Source organism: Mus musculus, chromosome 5, assembly GCF_000001635.26.
Source record: "Mus musculus strain C57BL/6J chromosome 5, GRCm38.p6 C57BL/6J".
NCBI lineage: Eukaryota > Metazoa > Chordata > Mammalia > Rodentia > Muridae > Mus > Mus musculus.
The window spans coordinates 3,311,864-3,333,671 of NC_000071.6; the positions used below are offsets into that span (position 1 = coordinate 3,311,864).

General features: G+C 41.9%; 1 long non-coding RNA gene across 5 annotated transcripts in view; it reads right to left on the minus strand.

Annotated features, from left to right (window-relative positions):
* The window catches only part of Gm36470 (predicted gene, 36470), a 53,580-nt gene that overhangs the window by 21,884 nt on the left and 9,888 nt on the right, over positions 1–21,808 (minus strand). For 2 of the 5 annotated variants that reach the window (NR_168898.1, NR_168895.1), the window contains exons 2-3: positions 18,344–18,421; positions 2,724–2,921 (exon numbers count right to left, since the gene is read on the minus strand). This is a non-coding gene — a long non-coding RNA (predicted gene, 36470). Of the gene's footprint in view, positions 1–1,658; positions 2,922–18,343; positions 18,422–21,808 lie in introns of those variants that run through there. The other 3 variants (NR_168894.1, NR_168896.1, NR_168897.1) reach the window with 3 other exon arrangements.

Below are 21,808 nucleotides of genomic sequence, written 5' to 3' on the forward strand. Positions count from 1 at the left end.
TAAATTTAATTCTCAGGATCAACAAGGTGGTAATAAAGGGCCAACTTCTTCGAGCTGTCCTTATATCTCCACATTCACACTAGGCATGTTTGTACATGTTCATACACACAAGGGTTACGTGCACACATAGAGATATAACTTAATGCTGTAATTGTTTTTTTACTAGTATCCGAAAAATCCTTTCCCTTAGAGTGTGAACAAATTTTGATCACAATCTGTCCATGGCAAATTAGTTCACATAGGTTAAAGAAAGAAGCTACTAGAACCAGCCTCAAGACTTTGAGCCCTAACTGGCCTTGTCTTGTACAATGACCTTGACTATAAATTGATAATTAATTCTAGTCAGCTACTTCATCAAGACTTGAAGGTATTCTATTGAAGACTTTGGATCTTTCAAAATTCACCATCACTCTTGGGATAATTATTCAAGAAATATGCCTTACATGGTGGTTTGGAAGCAACCTCAGTTTTCTTATCTAGGGGAACTACTTGTCCACATGGAAGGGAAACATATGACTTGATCAAACAGGATTCAGCCAACCTGTAGGGCACAGCCAGAGACAGCAAACAATCTGTCCATCTGACCTTCACACAGTGATTCCCTACTTTGCTAATTGCTATAAGTCCTTGATCTTGAGGTAGAACTTTTGCTTTGTTTTTTGTTTAAGTACTAGCTTAAATATGGAAATCTGCTTCTAATCCCCATCTTTCTCAAACTCTCCCTCTCTGTTTAAAGTCCAATCTGGTAACTTGACCCTGACTCTCTACTACTGGATTTAGGAGGCAGACACAGTGCATGAAAATGGCCTGTAGTGTGAAAAAGATCATATTGGAGTCAGTATTGCATCAACGGTCAATCTACAACTAAAAGTTTCATGTGAATCTCCTTTATGAAAAGCAGGCATTTGGGAAAACATCTTACTTCAAATATACAATGCTCTGTCTCTTAGCCAACGTATTTTAAAGAGCCAGTTAATGTGTTTGGAACATGTGACTGATTCAAAACAGTAACACTGTGAAGTTCTAGCTTTGTTCTCTTGCCAGTTTTGGAGGTCTATGAGAGGAAAGGGTGTAATGATCATAGTGACTAGATAAAACCAATGCTTTTGTGTGTTTGTCTGCTTTGTCTCACTGAGTATGTCCAGATCTGTACATAGAATCCAAATCATATAACTGAACTTGTTAACAGTAACACAGAATGCAAGCAGTTGCTTAAGAAAGTAAATCTTTAAGTTTACCATAATCTAAACTTTGTTTTCCCAAAGTTTGTTTTTGTTGTTTTATTTTGTGTGCTTGTTTGTTTGTTTCTTGGGTTGGTTAATTGATTAGTTTTTAGAGACATAGTTTTTCTGTGTAGTCCTGACTGCCTTGGAACTTGCTCTGTAGAACAGGCTGGCCTTGAACTCAGGGATACGCTTGCCTCTGCCTCTTTAGTGCTAGGGTTAAAGATGTGCACCACCACCACTAGAATCCAAATGAGTTTTTTTTAATTGTATTCTGTGTAGATAGGTGGCTTTGCCTGCATTCGTATCTTTACATCATGTTCTGTGTGCCTGCTGTCCTCCCAGGCCAGAAGAGGGTACTGGATCCCTTGAAATTGTAGTTAGTGAGGTTGTGAGCCAACAATGGGTGCTATTTTTTTTAACTGAAACTTCATCTGTTATGTTTTATTTTTATTTACCCAATATTTAAAACTTTTCATTAAAACTCCAAGGCCAGATAAATTAAAAGCTGAGTATTTTAAATACATACAAAATTTTGAAGATAGGAAAATATGGAATCTTAACATTAAAGGAGAAAGACAAATAAATGACTTAACTTCAGAAGACAATTAACACTCTATTCAATAAAAGACACCAGTCAAAGGACAGTGGTTGATTTAGCCTTCCACAATCTAATTACCTTCCCTAGTTAGGGCTTGTGGGTCCTGTGGCTCTGTGGCACAGCCTGTGTTTGGTATACACAGGCCTTAGGTTTCACAAACCCCAAAACGAAACAAAATAAAACTAATGACTTTGCTTTTAGCAGAGCTGATTTCTATAAGGCTGTTTCATCTCGGCTACTCTCTTTCCAGGGGAGTTGATCCCAACCACAGGGGTGGAAGATGCACATCTGCCTTTTGGCACAGGTCTGAACTGCTCACAAGGTCTAAGTTTGAGACATAATTCTAAGGAGTGAAATTCGGTTGCTGGCTTCTGTCGAATCCATTGAGAGATGGGTTATCCTTTCTCTACTGGACTTGGTGCTGGAATAATATAAGCCAGGGCCATCAAAGTAAAACCCACCAGTGAAGCTATTATTCAAGGACAACATGTGAACACCAGAGACAAGAATTGCGTCTGCTTGGTCTACTGATAGATTTCAGTTCCTAGAGACTGGTTCCATGGTGGGCACAGCTTGTAGACACTTGTCAAATGAGTCACTGGTAGGGGAGGAGAGAGAGAGAGAGAGAGGAGAAAGACTAAGGGGAGGGTCAAGAGTCTTGATCACATGATTTGAATTGTGATTGCAGTGGTACCTGACACCTCTGTATTCCTTGGGTTTTTAGGTCCACAAACAGATACTTTCTCCCCAGTACCTGGAGATTGAAACAAAGGCCTTGGAAGTAACTGTAAGTGCTCTACCACAAAACTGCATCACCAGGCTTCCACACACCCCACCCCCGCAGCCACCCATCCCTTTGTTAGTTTGTTGGTTTGGATCGTTTGGTTTTGGTTCCTTACTGTTTTGCTGTTTGTCCTCTTGCTTCAGTTTCTTTTGTTTCTTTGAGTCAGGGTTGTCCTAATTTTCCCAGGCACAACACTCCCGTCTTGGCTTCCTGAATCTGGAGCTCATAGTATTCCACCTGACAGTGGTTGTTCTATCTCCATCTCCTCCATGATGGAGGAAGCCTCTCAGATGACAACTGGACTGGTTCCAATCTATGAGCGTAGCAGAATATCGTTAAAATCATTTCATCATTGACTTTTATTCTATTGTTTTATTGCCAGTCATGTTTAGTTCTACCCTAAGTCTCTGGGCTACCCAGATTCCGGTTCCTAGCCATCCAGGCTGTGTCAGGCCATGCCCTGATTTTATGTGGGTGTTGGAAAAAGACCTCGGTGATCACATTTGGAAGCAAGTAACTGACCAATGGAGCCATCTTCCCAACCCCATAGAGTATTTATGTATATACTGATAGAGTTTGTCATGATTCTTTTTGTTCCGAAATACTAAGTGAGACCTTGGGTGGCATCTTAGAATAAAAGAATGTGGTAGTAATGATCAAGCTCACTCATAGATGGACAGGCAGAATAGCTCATGACACAGAAGTGAGACTCGAGGATTACCACTTCTGAGCTGGCCAGGGCAAGTTCTGTCATCTCTCTGAAACCTAGGGCTGACATAAAAATAAATAAGTTAGTGCACATAAAGACTTTATTTATGTGGGTTGAGGAGATGGCAGACACAAAGCTTCAGGGCCTGAGTTTGGATTCACTACCTCTAAATATAAGATGGGCATGGCGGTGGACAGAGACGGGAAGATCCTCAGAGCTCACTGGCCAGGCCGTCTAGCCAATAAGTCAGCTCCAGGTTGAGTAAGAAATCCTGCCGGGCATGGTGGCACACGCCTTTAATCCCAGCACTTGGGAGGCAGAGGCAGGTGGATTTCTGAGTTCGAGGCCAGCCTGGTCTACAGAGTGAGTTCCAGGACAGCCAGGGCTACACAGAGAAACCCTATCCTGTCTCGGGCTAGAGAGATGGCTCAGCAGTTATGACACTGACTGCTCTTCTGAAGGTCCTGAGTTCAAATCCCAGCAACCACATGGTGGCTCACAGCCATCTGTAATAAGATCTGATGCCTTCTTCTAGGTAGTCTGTTTGAAAACAACTACAGTGTACTTATATATAATAAATAAATCTTAAAAAAAAAAAGGAATCATGTCTCAAAAAACAAGGAGGAGGGAGCTGTGAGTTGGCACAGTGGGTAAAGGCATCTTACCCCAGCCCAATGGATGACCTGAATTCAATCCCTGAACTCACAGACTAGACAGAAAGAACAAACCCTTGCATGTTTCCCTCTGATCTCCCCACATGTACCATGGTACATGTATACACATATACATACATATACACACACTAATACTAGTGATGATGGTGATGATGCTGATGCTGTGAGAATCAATAGAGGGAGATATTTGCCATGAAACTTTGGCCTCCACATGCACAAAATATTAAAATTTTTCATTTGTGCACTCACCTTCTACTAAATAGAAAATAAACTTCAGCTATTCTCACTTGTATTTTAATACATACTATTTGTTTTTCTGTGCCATGTGTCTGAATGTCCCTTATAAATCTGGACATAACTATTATACAAGTGACTAAGAAACTCTAGATTTTATGGTTGTCCTTTCATTTGCACAGACACACACACACACACACACCCCTCTATAGAACAAGGAAAACAGTAACAATGAATTTTCACCTCCACCCTTTAGAATAATTAAAAATACACTTAATTTGAATAGCCATCGATAATTGAGGCTAAGTCACTGAAAACACCTAGCAAGAAGAGAAGAGAGAACTGCAAAAGACACTTCTCACATACAACATTGCAAACACTTGCAGGGGAGCAAAGATAAATGATTCGATTGGGTCATTATTATAACAGAAAAATAAAGTGGAAAAAGACTAAAATATTTATCAAGAAATGATGAAGGCCAGCTGTGGAAAAGGCTTCTGCAAGGGAGGGTTTCTTTGTGACAAAGGAAATCATTGTGCAATGTCAAATAGAAAGTTCAAGAGGGAGAAAGCAAGGAAACCCATCAGCAAGATGTCACCCTCCCAAAACAGTACTCAAGAGAGACATCCCACTGTGCTGGGGTCTGGAAATCTTGTCTCGTGACAACCAGAAATTCACTACAGTACTTTTATGTCTTGCTCACATTTCTATTGGTCCTTAAAAGTACCCCCTGAAGGGCTCAGTGGTTAAGAGCACTGACTACTCCTTCAGAGGTCCTGAGTTCAATTCCAGCAACCACATGGTGGCTCACAATCATCTGTTACAGGATCGTATGCCCTCTTCTGGTGTGTCTGAGGAGAGTGACATTGTGCTCATATGCATAAAGTAAACAAAGAAATAAAGAAATACCCCTGGAATTCTGCAAGTATAATGTGCTCTTCTGTGAGTCCAGGTGCAATGTTTAATCTCATTGGTATGGACAAGGGAGAACTTTGAGGACGCTTTCAAAAAATATTGCTCCCCAAGCAAGAATAGTGGCTCACACCTGTAGTCCTAGGCTGAGGCAGGAGGATTGCTGTGAGTTTAAGCCTGGGCTACCTGAGTTCTGGGCCAGCTTCATAAGAGTAAGACCTGGTTTAAGAACAGAACCAAACAAAAAAGGTAATACTTCCACTCTAAAAGGTGAATGCCTACAATCTCACACACGTGACAGTAATAAGTGAATAATTCTAAATTACTCTCAACATATAAATTCTGAACAACATTTATATCTTTGTAGATGAGATATTTCTGCAACAGAACTCTCAGGCAAAGGTGGTGTTTGGACAATGAGAACCGCCTACGGACACCTACATTTTTCTCCTCTTTAAAAAAATGTGTATTTTGAGTTTTGAATTAATAGTCCAATAAAACGTTTTGTTAAAAAGCTGATTATACACATCACCAGGGCTCAGATTTGTGTTCCTTGAAACACCAAACTTTTTTTTTAAGATTTATTTATTATTTATTATATGTAAGTACACTGTAGCTGTCTTCAGACACTCCAGAAGAGGGAGTCAGATCTTGTTACGGATGGTTGTGAGCCACCATGTGATTGCTGGGATTTGAACTCCGGACCTTCGGAAGAGCAGTCGGGTGCTCTTACCTGCTGAGCCATCTCACCAGCCCGAAACACCAAACTTTTTAAAGCAACAAAATGGACTAGAATGGCAGAGTCATACAAAACCAAAGTAGCTGAACTCTGCTCTTCATTAACCCACTATGCCTTGTCTAACGAGGCTAGACATCTCAAAGGAACCGACAGTCTTGCAAGGTTTCCAGGACTTCCTGTGTCCACGGAGCCACTGTTGGTGATTTCTGTACTTCCACTTCCTCTCCAGTTCTGTTAAGCAGCAGCTTTGGAGTTCACAAATACTTCAATAAACTAAAGGGGTGCACAGTTACTTATTTAGTATTCCAGCAGATTCAACTTGAAATTGTTATTTTACTTCTACTTTCTGTGTATCCGTGGTTTGCCTGAATGTATGTCTATGTACCAGCTTTGCACAGAGTCTGAGGGGCCCAGAAGAGGGTGTTGGCTCCTGCAGGACTGGAGTTGCAGATGGTTGTGAGTGACCATGTGGGTGCTGGGAATTGAGTCCAGGTCCTCCGTAAAAGCAGCCAGTGCTCTTAGGCACTGACCCATGTCCCCAGCCCAGGTTAAATTTCCTTAGAGATCCGTAGGCTCTCTCTTGGGTACAGGATTTCTACCCTATCTCAAAGGTGATCATCATCAACCTTTAATCTCTGTAATAGAATATGGAAAAGCAAGACTCTTTCCTGTAGAATAAGTATAATGACAATTAGAGAGATAGCTTTCTGTATGTTTGTGACATACACATGCATTTGCATGTGCCAGTACATGCATACGTGGAGGCCAGAGGGTGTCTTTTCTCTATCATATCCACCTTGGATCTTGAAGCCGGGTCTCTCACTGAGCCCAGAGCTCACCAAATGCCTAGACTGCCAGGCCAGTAGGCTCCCAGGATCATGGTGTCTTCTTGTCCCAGTATTAAGATAACAGCACATGAGCCATGGCTGACTTTTTATGAGCCCTAGGGATCAGAAGGCAGATCCTCACGCTTGAACAGCAAGCATTCTACTCGCCAAGCCTTTCCCCAGCCCAGACAAAAGTAACCGCAGCAGTGGCTGCCTCCAAGTTCTGCTCCTGAAACCAGCTGATGGGCTTCACCTGACATGCAAATTCTCAAACTTCAATCCGAAATTCTGGAGGCTGGGCCGGTAGCCTATATTTGACTAGCTCTCAGAGGACTCCAGTGACCATAAAATTTAAGAACCTTCTTCAAAATACAAAAGTGGTGCTCTGGGGTTTTGTTTTCTTTTGTTTCGTTGACAGGCTCTCAGTGTGTAATCTGGAAGGCCTGGAACTCACTACGTAGTCACCCTTGACACACTTGCCTTGAACTCACAGAGACCCACCTGCTTCTGCTGCCTCAGTTCTGAGATTAAAAGCTTCTGCTACTACACTTAGCTGATTATACCCTTTCTATAGAGAAAGAAAACAAGACTCTGAGAAACTAAAATGGCTTCCAATGATTGGGCTGTTAAGGGTAGAATGAAGTCTTGAGTCAGTTTCTTGTAACTTTCTTTCCACATCATTGAAGTTGTCATCTTAAATAACTCAAGGTTGTTGTCCCAGGTGCCCACTTCCAGGTAATACTTGGAATGTTTTGCACGATGGTCCCATACAACAGGGATGTGCCTAAGGTAGCAACAGTATGCAGTCCCCTCATGGATTTCCTACAAGCTTACTTTTTGTTTATTCATGACACTTCATCATAGAGTAAAACAAAGCACAGAAAATCAACTTGGCTTCCCACCCTCTTCATCCAAACTTGTGCATGATATTCCATCTGCTTCTTCACAATGCGCTCAAACTCCCATAGCAGAAACTGGGAACAACTTCAATGTCGATCAGAAAGGTGTGGTTAATCAAAATTCACAACCAGAATATGTCTTCTCCGTACCCATATCTATGTTTATGTTTATTATGTATTACCTAATTATACCACCCTCTATAATCAGTTATGGATTAATTTCAAAGAAACTTCTTGTAATTTTAGCCTAAACTACCTCTACAAAAACTGCCTGAATTCCTCTCCCTGGGTGGGGCTGGATTTTCCTTCCTAACTTGAAGTACTGTTTCTGGATTTTCATACATGAGGGCTGCACAGGAAGTGACTCTCGGGCCTATATTTCAGGATTTTACAGAACGTTTAATGAAGCCCCCGGGTCACCCAACTAACTTAGTTTTGCCCAGGATTTCTTCCCCTCCTTTTGTTCCTCAAACCAGAAGGAATGTCTGGAAGGAGCCTGTAGAGTAGGGATTCTCAACCTGTGGGTCTCAACCCCTTGGGCATTGAATGACCCGTTCACCTGAGTCACCTAAGAGCATCCTAAAACAGATATTTATATTAAGATTTGTAACAGTAGCAAAATTATAGCTATGAAGTAGCAACGAAAATAATTTTATAGTTGAGGGTCACTACACCATTAGGAACTGTATCAAAGGGTCACAGCCTTAGGACAGTTCAGAACCGGTGGTGTAGAGCAAAGACAGCTCTGGTTCTATCTCACACTAACCCTCTCCATGGCTCTACCAGTATCTCTCTCATTCTCTCACTCAAAAGCTGTTAAAACCCCAAATATTCTAGGAAGCTGGTCATCAGAGCCTGAGGCTCACCACCTAAGATGGAGACAAATTGCTCTCTACACTGGTTCCTCCAGCCCTGAACCCCCATCTGCTTAACACTCTCCAAAAGAGCAAATGCCCAATAGGTAATTAATGAGCTGTGAAATGCCTTCACAGTCAGGTGCCTTCTCTCTGTCAAAGAGGCCCTCCCAACACACCCCATTCTGGAAGGAATACAAAGATGAGCTGGAGGGAGGGGAGGGGGGAGGGAAGACTTTAATTATTCGTATTGAGATGAGCAATGGTGAGTTCACTTATCAAAATCATTAAAAATACTTAAAATTGGAGAGTAAGAGTGGCTTCTAAATACTGAAAATGAGATGTGTGATTTCTGAAATAGGTAAAACGGAGAGTGAATAACATATAAAGCTTTAAGAGGTGTCGGAAGCAAGATATAGACTAAGGGGAGTTATACATGGGTTGGTAACTGGGTAATACCCATAGCACAGCCTGTAGTACTTTGATCAGAGATGAAGAGAGAGAATAGAGGGACAGAAGGATCACAAATTAAGGGACAGTAAGGACAACAGTCATAGCTGTATTTGCTTGCCTGAAGCAACCCAGTTTTGACAGCTTGCCACCTTTTTTAAAGTAGGAGTATTTCATAGAATTACTGTGATGATTAATCTCCACTGTCAACTTGATTGGATTAAGAAACACCTAGAACAGTAATGAGGTGCTCCTTTGTGTGTTTGTGGTGGAGAAAGTGCTACCCTAAATGTGAGAGACATCTCTCCCAAGGAGTGGGGGCCAAGAACCCAATGAAAAGAGAAAATGGAGAAAGCTGATGAGATGGCGTTCCTCTCGGCTTCTGAATTCACCACGATGTGAGCAGATTCCCACCATCTCATCTAAGAACCTATCTCTAGGCTTGAGTAACAGTAGACTGTGGTCATTATTGGCCACAGTAAATCCTTCCTTCCCTAAGTTGCATTTGTCAGGTATTTGGTCATAGCAACAAGAAAACAACAAACGCAAACACTAACTTGTGTTACTAATGGAGAACTCACAAAATAATTCAGCTCTCTGGAGTTGGAGAGCTATCCCAGCATAGATGAGTACTGGCTGCTCTTCCAGAAGGTACAGGTTCAATTCCCTGCATCTACATGGCAGCCCGCAACCATCTGTAATGCCAGTTCCAGTGAATCTGACATCACTTCTGGCCTCTGTGGGACCTGCACACACATGGTGAACAGACAAACATGCAAGCAAAATGCCCATACACATAAAAATTTTTAATTAAATATTTTTTTTTAAATATGAAACAATGTGGAGGTTCTGAGACAAGTTCACTCAGACCAGCACTTCACTTTAGATCCCAGGGGCATGCCTATATGGATGACTTCTGTAGAGTGAAGGTACATTACTGTACAAACCAACGAGGATAAAGGAAAAGAGAGAAACGTGGTTCTTCTTTGGGGACTTGTTTTGTTGGAGGTGGGGAGTCTCTCTGTGAAATCAAGCCTGGCCAAACTCAATATATAAGCTAGATGGCCTCCAACTTCAGGTCTTCCTGCCTCGGCTTCTTGAGAGCTATGATTACAGACATGCCTCAACACACCAGCTAAGAGCTGGCTCTGATCTTCCCCAACAATTCCCCAGCCTACCCTCCAGTCTGCTCAGCTAATGGAAACTCTTATGTTTTCCACTGTCCCATAACTTCTTGGTAATGAAGAAACCGTCAACAGAAGACCCTGTGGTTCTTGGAACTGGCAGGCTTTTTATACTGTTTTCTTCTTCTTCTTTTTTTTTTTAAGTGTATTTGCTAAGCAACTTTGGTTACCTTTTTTCTGATTCTCTCTGTTCTAATAAATGGAGTTAATAATTATATCAAATTCCAGGGTGTGTGATGTTACACATTTATTGGCATTCCAGTGCGGTGAGTGAGTAAGCACAGTCATCACTGTGCTCCGTCTTTTCCTTGTAATTCCTTGCTCACTCAGATTCACTTTCCCACAAAGCAAGACGTTTTATTGCTGACTTAATATAATCTTCTCTCACAATTGCAGTTTCCCGGCCATCTTTGCAGGTGGTAGCTACAGTTAGTGAAATGTTCACAGGGAAGTTACGAGGGCTTAGTAAATATCGTAACTTAGCTTTTCAAAACAAAGGCACAATTTGGCATCTAAAAATAAGCTAACTGCTGAAAATAACTAAAAATATAAACTAAAGAGGCTTTTAAAAAAAGACCAGTTATTTAATATTTATTTAGTACCCTCTGTTTAGAGTGGCCTTGAATGGATGTCAATGGTGAATAAGAAGAGCCATGCTTTTGATTTATACAGCACTCTGACTTCATGTATGTCTGGAGGCCAGAAGATTATTGTAGACAATATTACATATCTCATTATAGATGGCCATGAGCCACCATGTGGTTGTTGGGAATTGAACTCAGAACCTCTGGAAGAATAGTCAGTGCTCTTAACCTCTGAGTCATCTCTCCAGCACCATGCTTTTGATTCATTCTCACTCTAGTAGAGACAGGAAGGTAAGGAGACTCATTAATACTCAGGCTACATGATGGGAGAGGGCACTGCAAAGTCCTAGTTCCACCTGAAGACAGTATCCAGTGCTTTCTCCTTCATCTTCAGGACAGAGTTGAAGCTTCCACATTCCCACAGAAGACAAGGTGAAGTGCTCTATAGGAGTTCTTAGTCCACCGAGCAAGACGTTTCAACCACAGTACAATAAGACAAGGGCTTGAGAGAAAGCATACCTAAAATGCTGTGCAAACGTCAAAGGCAGAGCAATAGGTGGTTTGGAGGTGGGTAGGAGAGAGGGACTGTGGTCTGTGAAGAGGAGAGCAATAGAAAACTTGTGACCTTGGGGCTCCAAGTAAAAGAAGAATAAAGATTCGCTGAGCAAAGCAATAGAGATGGAGAAAGCTGAGCATTCCAGGGAAGGGGAGAACCTTGAGATGAGCTTTAAAGGCACAATGGGGAACATTCTCAAATAGGTAACTATATATGGGTGGGAGGCCAGAGGTAATTAGGAAGCGAGGCTTGGCCATAGGATGAAGGGGATCATATGCGAACTAAGGAATTCTGACTGGATTGTTTCTTGTAGGCCATGGGGAACTGTAGGTCTTTAATCCTCTATGTGGTGTAATCAGAAGGATGGCTGAGCTAGAGTCCTGCCACTTCATTCTAGACTAAAACAAGAAGGGGGGTGCGGGGGGAGGGGGAAGGAAGAGGGCAGAAGAAAGCTTCTCAGGAGGCAGGACTGAAAGGAAACAAGTAGGAAGGCCACACCCCTCCTGGACATCTCAGAGGATGATGGGTTCTCAATGAGCCAGGAGTACAGGTAGAGAAATCTGTAACAGTAATCCACAGGAAGGGATCACACTGACTATCCAAGTATGCTGAATTTTGTGGCTCCTCTCTGGATAATTACTATGATCTGTTGGAGATAAAGACCTGGAGAAAAATTCAGATGTGAAAGTCCCAGGAGTGTAAAAGCTAACCTAGAATAGGAAAGAGGAGGAAAAAAAGGAGAGAGAGAGAGAGAGAGAGAATGCTTAAGAACTTAACTTCTAAGGGACAGATAAATGGAGTCAACTAGAAGAGACAGAAAACAGATACAAAGGTGTTGTGTGACAAAACTTTTCCTGGGGAGATGCAACACACCTTTCTACTCATCCCAAAGAGTCAAACCATGACAGACCAAAATATGGATACCACAGAAAGCCAACTTGGTTAGCCAAAGAGTTTTATTGGGGTTACTTATAGGAATCCGAGTGAGGGCTTACTTACAGGAGGAGCAGAAATGACTTAAAGACAGCTGCATCATCAAAGCCCAGCCCAGCATGGGTTCACATGCTCACAATGAACCTGGAACACATTCCACAGCCTACAGGAAGATCAACACATTGAAGCGTGTCCTTCAGGTGTCTTAGTTGATTGAAACCTTTTCCAGAAAGCTTGGCTGCTTTCTGCTTCTTCTAGGAAGCTGGGCTGGCTTTAGAGTCTTCCGGATATGCCTGAACAGGACTCTCAGCGTTTATGGCTAGGAGGGAGAGGCCTAGTGAATGTGATCATTTCCAGGAACTTCCTGAAGCTAGTGTGAGTTATTTCCCTTCTGCTTAAGAAGCTCCCTGCGGGATGGAATGCTTTAATCTCAGAGGTAGCTCTGATGAAACAAAGGGTGACTGGGAGACAGCAGTGAAACCACACTTAGCAAAGAGAATGCTTTTCTGGTGGACAAATGAGTAGAATCACTAGCAAAAGTGGAGAAAGGAGGGGAATAGAACTGACTGGTGATCACTGTTGGTACCAAAAGAATATTCTAAGCTTCCTGTGGAGAGAGCAGGGAGAGGTGGTGGAACTTGGGTGGGGGTGGATTAAAGAGCAAACAGAAAACAGCAAGTGAACTAAATCATCTAGCATTCTACCAAAGAACACGACAGAAACCAGATGTGGTGGCCCATGCCTTTAGTCCTAGCACTTGAGAGGCAGATGTAGGCAGATCTCTGAGCTCAGTGTCAGCCTGGTCTACAGAGCAAGTTCCAGGGCAGGCAGAAACCCTGTTTCAAAACAAAGCAAAACAAACCAAGCAAAAAAAGTAAGTCTACTAGTTATTAAATAGCCCAACAATTGAGGATACTGAGCTAAGGAGAAATGGCTATTTTGTTTGTTACCATTCATAATTTGTTGTTGTTGTTTCCCATTCATAGAATGCCAGAAACAAAAGGATAAATCAAAACCATGAGGGTAGGAGAACAAATTAAGTGTGTTTTAGTAAACAGTAGAACTCTTTCCTATAGGATACTTGTAAGAGCAGGTTTAAGTTCGTTGGTGCAAAGATGACCGGGACAGTGAACCCAAAGGAGGTCATACCTTCTGACCTTTGAGAAACAACAAGCAAGAAATCCCTGAAAGACAAGAGAAATCATGCTGAGAGAATGTGGTTAATAAATATCACTGCCTCCTTTGCTCCTTTAAAAGCATTGCTTCACTCTCTCTAGTGAGATAACAAAAGCCTTATCTCAAGAAAAGGCAGATCAATCTGGCCATGGAGAACCCAGGCTAAAGATATCTCCATACAGAGGCTATGTATAGCAAAACTGATAGCTACTTAAAAGAGCGAGCTTTGCTCAACTATTGGAACACAACAACCCCCGAGGATAACTTTGCTTTGCTTTAGCAACTCTGGGGTAAGTATTGAGTATAGAATTTTGAATTTACTAGGTTTTTCTTCTACAGTATGAAATATGCAGTCTAGGGAATGAGTTCACATGTCCATCCAGCCTTGATAGAAATAGGAACCACTGATTACGTGCTCTGCTGTGTGCTGCCTGGATGTTCTGAACAAATGAGCCAGACACAGTCATAAAAGGAAAGACATCAGTGAGACAAGCTATCACTTAGAAAGAATTAAGGCAGCCATATTGTATGGTCATCATCAGTTCATCGCCCTTTCTCCCTGGTGTCTGTCCTCTCCAGAGGCCACTTAATCTCATTGAAACAGGACAGCCAGCCTAATGGATACAGAAAACAGAGAAACAAAAGCTCTTTGATCTCCTATCAAGCAGAGTCAGACTGAAGAAAGCATCCAGAAAGAAGCTCACCTCCCCAAGGAAGATGGAAGGAATGCCTGGGAACAGTGACATCTTACGTTTAAAGTGCATGAATTTGGTTTGCTCAAACAAGAACCGAAAATAATATATTCACCCCAATAAACAAGTGGTGTTTGTTGGCTCTTGGTGAGTGAGCACAAGACACTGCAGCTCTGAAACTTCTCAGACAATGGGCTTCAAATGAGACTTGTAAAGAAGTCCCATGATGCATTTCGCTAGGTACAAACCTGTAAAGGAAAGGGATAAACGGCAGTCTTCACTAGAATCATGTGTTGTTCCACTAAAAAAAACTTCTATGGAAAAGACTTGTTATATTGTGATTTAAATAGTATTTTATATGGCTTAAAATGGGCAATCGCAAGTGAAAAAAAAACTGGCTTTCCACTAATCAGAATATCTGTATCTATGAAACTAACCAGCCATTATTCAGATTAGGGGAAAGCATAGAAATATATATTCTGCATCCTAAGGCAAAAGGAAATCCATGAATTATGACCATTATAGCTTACACACTTAATGTAATGATGGTTTCAAAGAGCAGCCCAAGACTATTATTATGAGTAGTAGTAAATTTAGCAAGCTACAGTCTTTGGGAAGAAACTATTAGAACATTACTATTAGCAATACAGATTATTCCTTTAAAAAATAACAAACTCTCCAGTGCTTCTGGCAACTAGACCTCATTCTTGATGCATGTTAAAAAAATTTTAAGATATAAGATATTAAGAAAATACATCATTCCTCTGTGTGACATTTTAAAAAATTTAGTGTGCGAGTGTGTTCACACGTGTGCATGCATGTGTATCTGTGTGTGTATGTGCTTACATGTATGTGCATGTGTAGATGTCTGACTGATGGGTCTGTGCATGGATGTATATGTATAAGTGTCAGTATATGCATGTCAAAACTCATGTATGTATCCATCCTCACCTCCCACTTTGTTTGACACAGGTTTCTTTGTTGTGCACCACTGTTTAGAGGAGGCTGGCTGTCCCGAGAGCTTCTGAGGATCCTCCTGCCTCTGCCTCATTGCCTCACTGAGGAGCACTCGGCTTACAGGCACTCACTAGAGCATCTGGCTTTACGTGGGTTTCTGAAATGAGCCTTAAGCACTTCCTGAGCAGAATCGTCTGTCCAACCCCCATTGACATTTTAAAGGTTGGAGAAGGAAGAGGGGATACTTGAAACAGTGTCGGGAAGAAATTGAGTCAGAATACAAAATGACATCTCTTTTCTCATCAGAGGCAGTATTAGGGTGGAAAATAAACAAATAATGACAAATGAACATTCCTGTGAATAAATCTGGGAAAATATGGTTGTCGGATGACACACGTTACAAGAACGTCTTATAAGTAAATTGTAGTCCTTTGGGGATCTTTCTTTCCATAGTTTAAAAGTCCAAACTTGTACCAGCAAGAGAATTCAGAGTAGTAGGGAACCAACGATAGTTAAGTGTATGTTACTTTAATACATTGTGAGCGCACATTACACACTGATGAAATGAGAAGGGGGAGAACATGGCGACCTCCAGCCACTCTGATCACAAGCTTCCCATTCCCATTCTTAGGGCCTGATAATGGCTAGTGTGCACTTGTTCCACAGCTGGATAGGCTCGCTATGATGGAAAGAAAAAAGCCACCTACCACAATGATCTATATGCTTTCTCCCATGTGTTTTCTATTATGTATACAGTTTTAAAATTTCTTATGATCTTATTTAAAATATGTTTAAAAATTGTAAATTCTAGGGTTTTTTTTCTTTGTTTCTTCATCTGTGACTTCTCCCTCTGTAACTTGAACGGATTCCAGGAGACCCAGAAACAGTACCTAACAAGCTCTGAGCAGAGGAAAGAGCAGAATGGCACACAAATATGTTCCAGTGTTGGTTTAGGGAGAGACTCAATCTTGCAATGTGTTCAACAAATGCGTTTAACAGTGCACACTGCAGTATAAAACAATGCACAACAGAAACATTTGCTACTCTACTCGTTTATCCCAGGAATTATACAACAGGGCCATTTTCAGTAACTTTTCCTATTAATGACTCCCCCCTTCTCAAACAGCAGAGAAGTGGGTGCTGCTCCTATCAAATGTAGCACACTGCAACACAAATGCAGCGAAGGAAAATCATCTCGTCACACTACATGGATGTTACAGTGTCTTCCTCAAGGTACTGCAGCTGTCGGAAAACTTCCCTACCCAAATAGAAGGCTGCCTTTTATTCAGAATCTGTACAAAATTGAACTTGAAAATACATCTATTTTAAAAGCATGGCAACGTATAGGTAAACAAAAATAAAAGACACACGTTAACTCTTTGGAGACCAGTCTGTTTCTTTTAGTTTTATTACTTAAAGAAGTTAAAGTGTCTTTTTATGCAAAAAATAACCCTGTGTGTAGTATAACTTTCCATTTGGTTTTATTACTGTTTGTTTGTTTGTTTGTTTGTTGTTTGTTTCAAGACAAGGCTTCTCTGTGTAGCCCTGGCTGTCCTGGAACTCACTTTGTAGACCAGGCTGGCCTCAAACTCAGAAATCTGCTTGCCTCTGCCTCTCAGGTGCTGGGATTAAAGGCGTACACCACCACTGCCAGGCTTATTACATTTTCTAATGTGTCAATTTATATAGATTACACAGATAGTAACTTTTACTTAATAAGAACTAATAAGTAACTTTTACTTAATAAAACATTTTCAAACATTCTGAATGAATTATATATGTATGTCATCAGTTTAGTTAATGGGTCTTCATTTTTTTATTTAGTAAATAGATAGTATTAAAAATATAGAATATGTGTAGTACAGAGGTAAGGGTTAGTTCCCCCAGGAAAGAATTGACGAGTTTTCCTATGATTATAATATAGTGAAAGGTACCACAAAGAGATATCATGGATGTAGACAATATAGACTTGTGATAATTATTCTGTTTATATTAAGACTTAGCTTAGTGCCTGGAACAGCATTTGACGAAGTGCCTGAGTAAGGAAAAGTTTCAGTGTGCTTGTTATACAAGCTCAAAGACCTCCATTCAATCCCCAGTGATCACGTTTTAAAACCCTGGGCAAGGGGCACACATCCGCAATCCCAGCATTCAGAAGTTGGAGGAAGGAGGGCTGTGAAGCTTGCTTCCCCAGCCAAATAAGTGATCTCCAGAGTCGATGAGACCCTATCCTAACACAAAGCAGAGGGAACAGTCTCTAACCTCACACGTGTGTACAGATATGCACACTGTTCACACACGTGCCACACACACATGCAACCGCTTGAAGGCAATCACACTAAGACACTACCTTTAAACTATTGTTTAAGGCTTTGTGTTTTCAGTGCTCATTAACTGTGTCTGATTCCTAGGAAGCAAATAATCCAGGGAGTATTGACTTCCTGAGCATGTGTTACAAGGAAGGGGCATGGCTCCTTCAGTCAAAAAAGGACATAATAGGAAAAAAATGGGGAAATCATTTCCACTAAGCATGTCTTTGATTCCCTCCCACATTCTCATTATCACTGAAGTTGCATATCAATAGCATTATTTCATGGATGCCCCTAAGGTGCTCCAAGCCTGACAATTGGTTATGGCAGATTTTGAGTTAGCCCATGATTGTTAATAAGACAAGGCAGTTCCCTAATGCAGCACCTGATGATGAGATGACCCACATATGGGCCCAAAGTGCTGAGGTGGCATTTCTGATTACCTTGATAAACAGGTTTTGATGGAGGGCCTCTGGGCTCTAACAAGTTGGGCTACTTGAAAGACCAAAATGTTATCCAGGAAGTGAGAGTTGCTAAGGACTTGCTTCTGACGGTTATGGTGGCAAAACAGGTCATTTCCCTCTGGAAGTTTGTCAGTGAGAGCAGAAGCAGTAAGGGAAGGAAAGGGTAGAAAGCCAGTGGACCAGAGGCTGCAGCATGGAGAGAGGGCATAGAGGAAGAGGAGGAAAGGCAGAATCCACAGAAGGGAGAGGGAGGGAGGGACAGAGAGAGGTAGGGAGGGAAGGAACGAACAGAGCAAGCATGCAGAAGGCAGGCGTGGTGGCTGCACCCGCTGGACACAGAGTACCATGCAGTAAATCCTAGGCCAGGTGCCTGGAACAAAGACAGTAAATTGCTAACTTTGGCAACTGGTGGAGGTGGGGGCAGGAGGTGCAGTGGATGAATAGTGATCGTACTTCCCATGTGCACTGTCCTGTAGATGCTTTACACGATCAGCTCATTAAATCCTCAGGGCAATAGCACAAGGCAGGAGCCTCAGGAATTACCAACCCCAACAAAGAAACAGAGAAGCTAAAGGAACTTACCCAAGCACACAAAGCTAACTAGTGACAGAGCCTGGGTTTGAACCACCAAAGTCTTGCTCTCTTGAAGCTTACGAGGACCTGGAATGATAAGATGGTGATGGTGAACTGAGTGTAGCCACTTCTAGCTTCTAAACTTGCGCCTTTTTTTGTTTTTTGTTTTTGGTTTTTTGAGACAGGGTTTCTCTGTGTAGCCCTGGCTGTCCTGGAACTCACTCTGTAGACCAGGCTGGCCTCAAACTCAGAAATCTGCCTGTCTCTGTCTCCCAAGTGCTGGGATTAAAGGCTTGTGCCACCACTGCCCCGCCTTGCAAAATCTTTATATAAGGAGAGATAAAGATTTAAACAAAATTTACATTTCTTATGCACACATTCTAGTACACCACTAATTTCAATTAACGGAGTCACTTGGATCTAATTTCATCCCCAGAACATGAAACTAACTATACTTAAGCAGTATATCTAAATATCCCAGCAGAAGGCACTGTAAGGAAATTTGTTGGACATAAAATATTTAACTACAGGAGGATTGTACTGAGGTTTATATTACAGTTATTTATAATTAATCAAATATCACCCAGTCAATGATAGGCTAGTTAAAGAATTTCAACAGGAAGAGGGTTTATTTATTCATTTACTTAACAAATATTTATCTAGAGCCTGCAATGTACCATAAATTGGTTTTGGTGATACAAGAGTATTTACAGCAAAGGCCTTGTGAGCCAGAGTTCATTCTAAAGAAAGGAGGTGGAGGCAGATATGAGACAAATACACATGCAAGCCTGTAACGTGTCAGATAATGAAAAGTGCTAAGAAAAATATAAAGTTAAGTAAACTGGCATGGGTACAATTTATGTAGAGTGGCCAGAGAACATCCCTCTGTTGTGTGCCGTGTAGACACATGACTGTGTGTATACACAGGAGCACATGCACCTGTATATGTGCATGCACATGAGCTGCTTGCTGAGAATGGAACTCAGGAGCCAAGCTATTACCAGGCACAGCTCTCCATCACTGGTCCATCATCCATCTTTTGAGGAAAAGCAAAGGAAAACAGCTGTTCAGGAGCATTTAAGTCTGAAGGACGAGCAGGTGCAAAGGCTCAGAGGCAGGATTGCTAGGCAACTTTGACAGGCAGCAACTACAGATCCAACTAATACATGAAGGGAGACAGAAAGAATGGGAATGGTGCAGTAGGTTTAGACTAAGGAAGGCCCTGCTAACCACAGACAGGACTTCAACTTGGCACCAAGAAAATCAGGATGAAAACGTGGTTGCTAGGTTTTGGAATAAGTAAGCAAGAATGCAGTTTTTAACTTCATGAGATGCAAAGAAGCAAGCGAAGCAGACTGGGGAGAGAACCAGGACTACTTTGGGTCTGTGAGGTTTGAGCTGGGTACTATTTATGCAGAACTATCAGGTAATCTCTTGGTCCTGACTGTTTAAATGGCGATATACATTTTGGAGTACTAACATGCAGAAGATATTCAAAATTGCAGAACCAGAGGAGTCATGGGAAATAGGAGAGTGGGAAGAGGGACCGAGTAGGCTAGCACAAGTTAGAGGAAGAAGAGTCACTAATGAGGCAGCAGACGGGGTGTTGTGAGGGAAAGGAGACAGAGCATTTTGGGGGAGAGGACATGAGAGTGAATGGTGAATGGAAAATTCATCAGACTTTGCTTTTTTTTTTTTTTTGACTCTCATTCTGTAATCCACATGATTTGGAACTTGCTATGCACCTGTGCTGATTACTTACTGTCAATCTGACATAAACTTGGATCACTGGGAAAAGGGGACCTCAGCTGAAGAATGGTACTTCCATCAAACTGCTGTGTGGGCCTGTCTTTGGGAAATCTTCTCAACTGTGATTTATGTAGGACAGCCAAGCCCACCGTGGGTGGTTTCATCCCCTGGCGGGTGGGCTTGTGCTGTAAAGAAAGGGTCATGAAACAAGCCAGTTAGCAGCATTCCTCCATGGTCTCTACTCTGTTTCTGTCTTGGCTTCCCTTGGTGATAGACTGTAACTTGTAAGCTAAAATATACCTTTTGCTCCCCCAGTTTTCTTCAGTCAGTGTTTTATTATAGCAACAAAAGGCAAACTACGAACCTTAGCCTGTCCTTGGATTCAAAATTCTGGGATCAGAGACATGAGCTACTGTAACCGTCTCTTCTATTTTCTCAGTGAACTCAAAAGAGAAGAGCATTGTGTTAATTAAGCCCTCTTGATTAACAGGAACTAGAGACTTGAAATGAGGGAGAGAGAGTATTAAAGAATTTTCTAGAAAGCTGGAGAGAGAATCAACTCCCCATAGACATGAGTATTCCCTTCGGGTTCTGAGCTGCTCTCGAAATCTACTCTTGTGACAAAGAGTGAGGACCTCATAAGTAAGGTGGCTCCAAAATACAAAACTCAGTTTCAGACTCACACAACTTCAGTGTCAAACAGTAGATGGGGCAGAGGGAGAGCTAAAAAAGGTTAAGAAAGGGGTGGGGCTGTAGCTTGGTGGTAGAATTCCTACCCAGCAAGCCTGAGGTCCTAGGTGAGTTCTAACCCTAGTCTGAGAGTGAAGAGATCACCTGTGGGAGCATCAGCCTCCAATACCTGGTCGGAATGATCGATCAAGCAACAGTGCTGGATTAGCCAAAGAGAGTTGTTTCTAACAGTGGCCCCAAAACAACCGGAACCAGGCAAGTGCTTATGACTAACTGGAAGTTGAACAGAAAAGCCAGAAGTGAAGGATAACAGAGTGAGGAAAAGCCAGAAGTGAAGGTTAACAGAGTGAGAAGAGCCAGACACGCCTTCAAAAAAGTTACGGAGTCAGCAGGTGGAAAAATAAGAACAGGTAGGGAAAGGAGAACGAAAACAGCACTGGGTGAGGGCGGAAGTGATGATTCCATCAGGATAATGGAAAGCCATTCTTATTAATATGTGACTAACAAAGGGGAGAGTCTTTCTGTGGAAGAAAATGAGTTTGCAGGACAATTCCACTACTGATGGTTGAGTTTTACAAGGCATCTCCGTGTTGGGTGTGGCAAAGAGGAAAAGCTGGCCATGCATGACAAAGAAACATCTGGAAAAGGTGTAATGTATGTCATGTGTCATGGCAGCTAAGGTAGGAAGACTGTGGGGCAAAGAAATGAGAGCCACACTGCAAGTGCAGAAACACAGAGACAGACAGACTGACAATGAGAGACAAGACAGACTGACGATGATGTTGGACATCCCATCTGTGACAGCTGCTCCAAGGATCAATTTCTCTCTCCCAGATCTGAAATCAGTCATGGCTTTGGTGCCATGATCAGGTTTGAGCTCTATTCTCTGGGTTTCAGGGCCCTTCTTACCTAGTGTGAAGTTATGTGAGTCAAACTGAGTCAGCTTCCTGAATGTTCCTTTGCCATTCTCTCATGCTCCTAGTGAGGAAGGCCACTGGAGTTCAACTCAGAAGTGGGAGATGATAGGGTTGGACC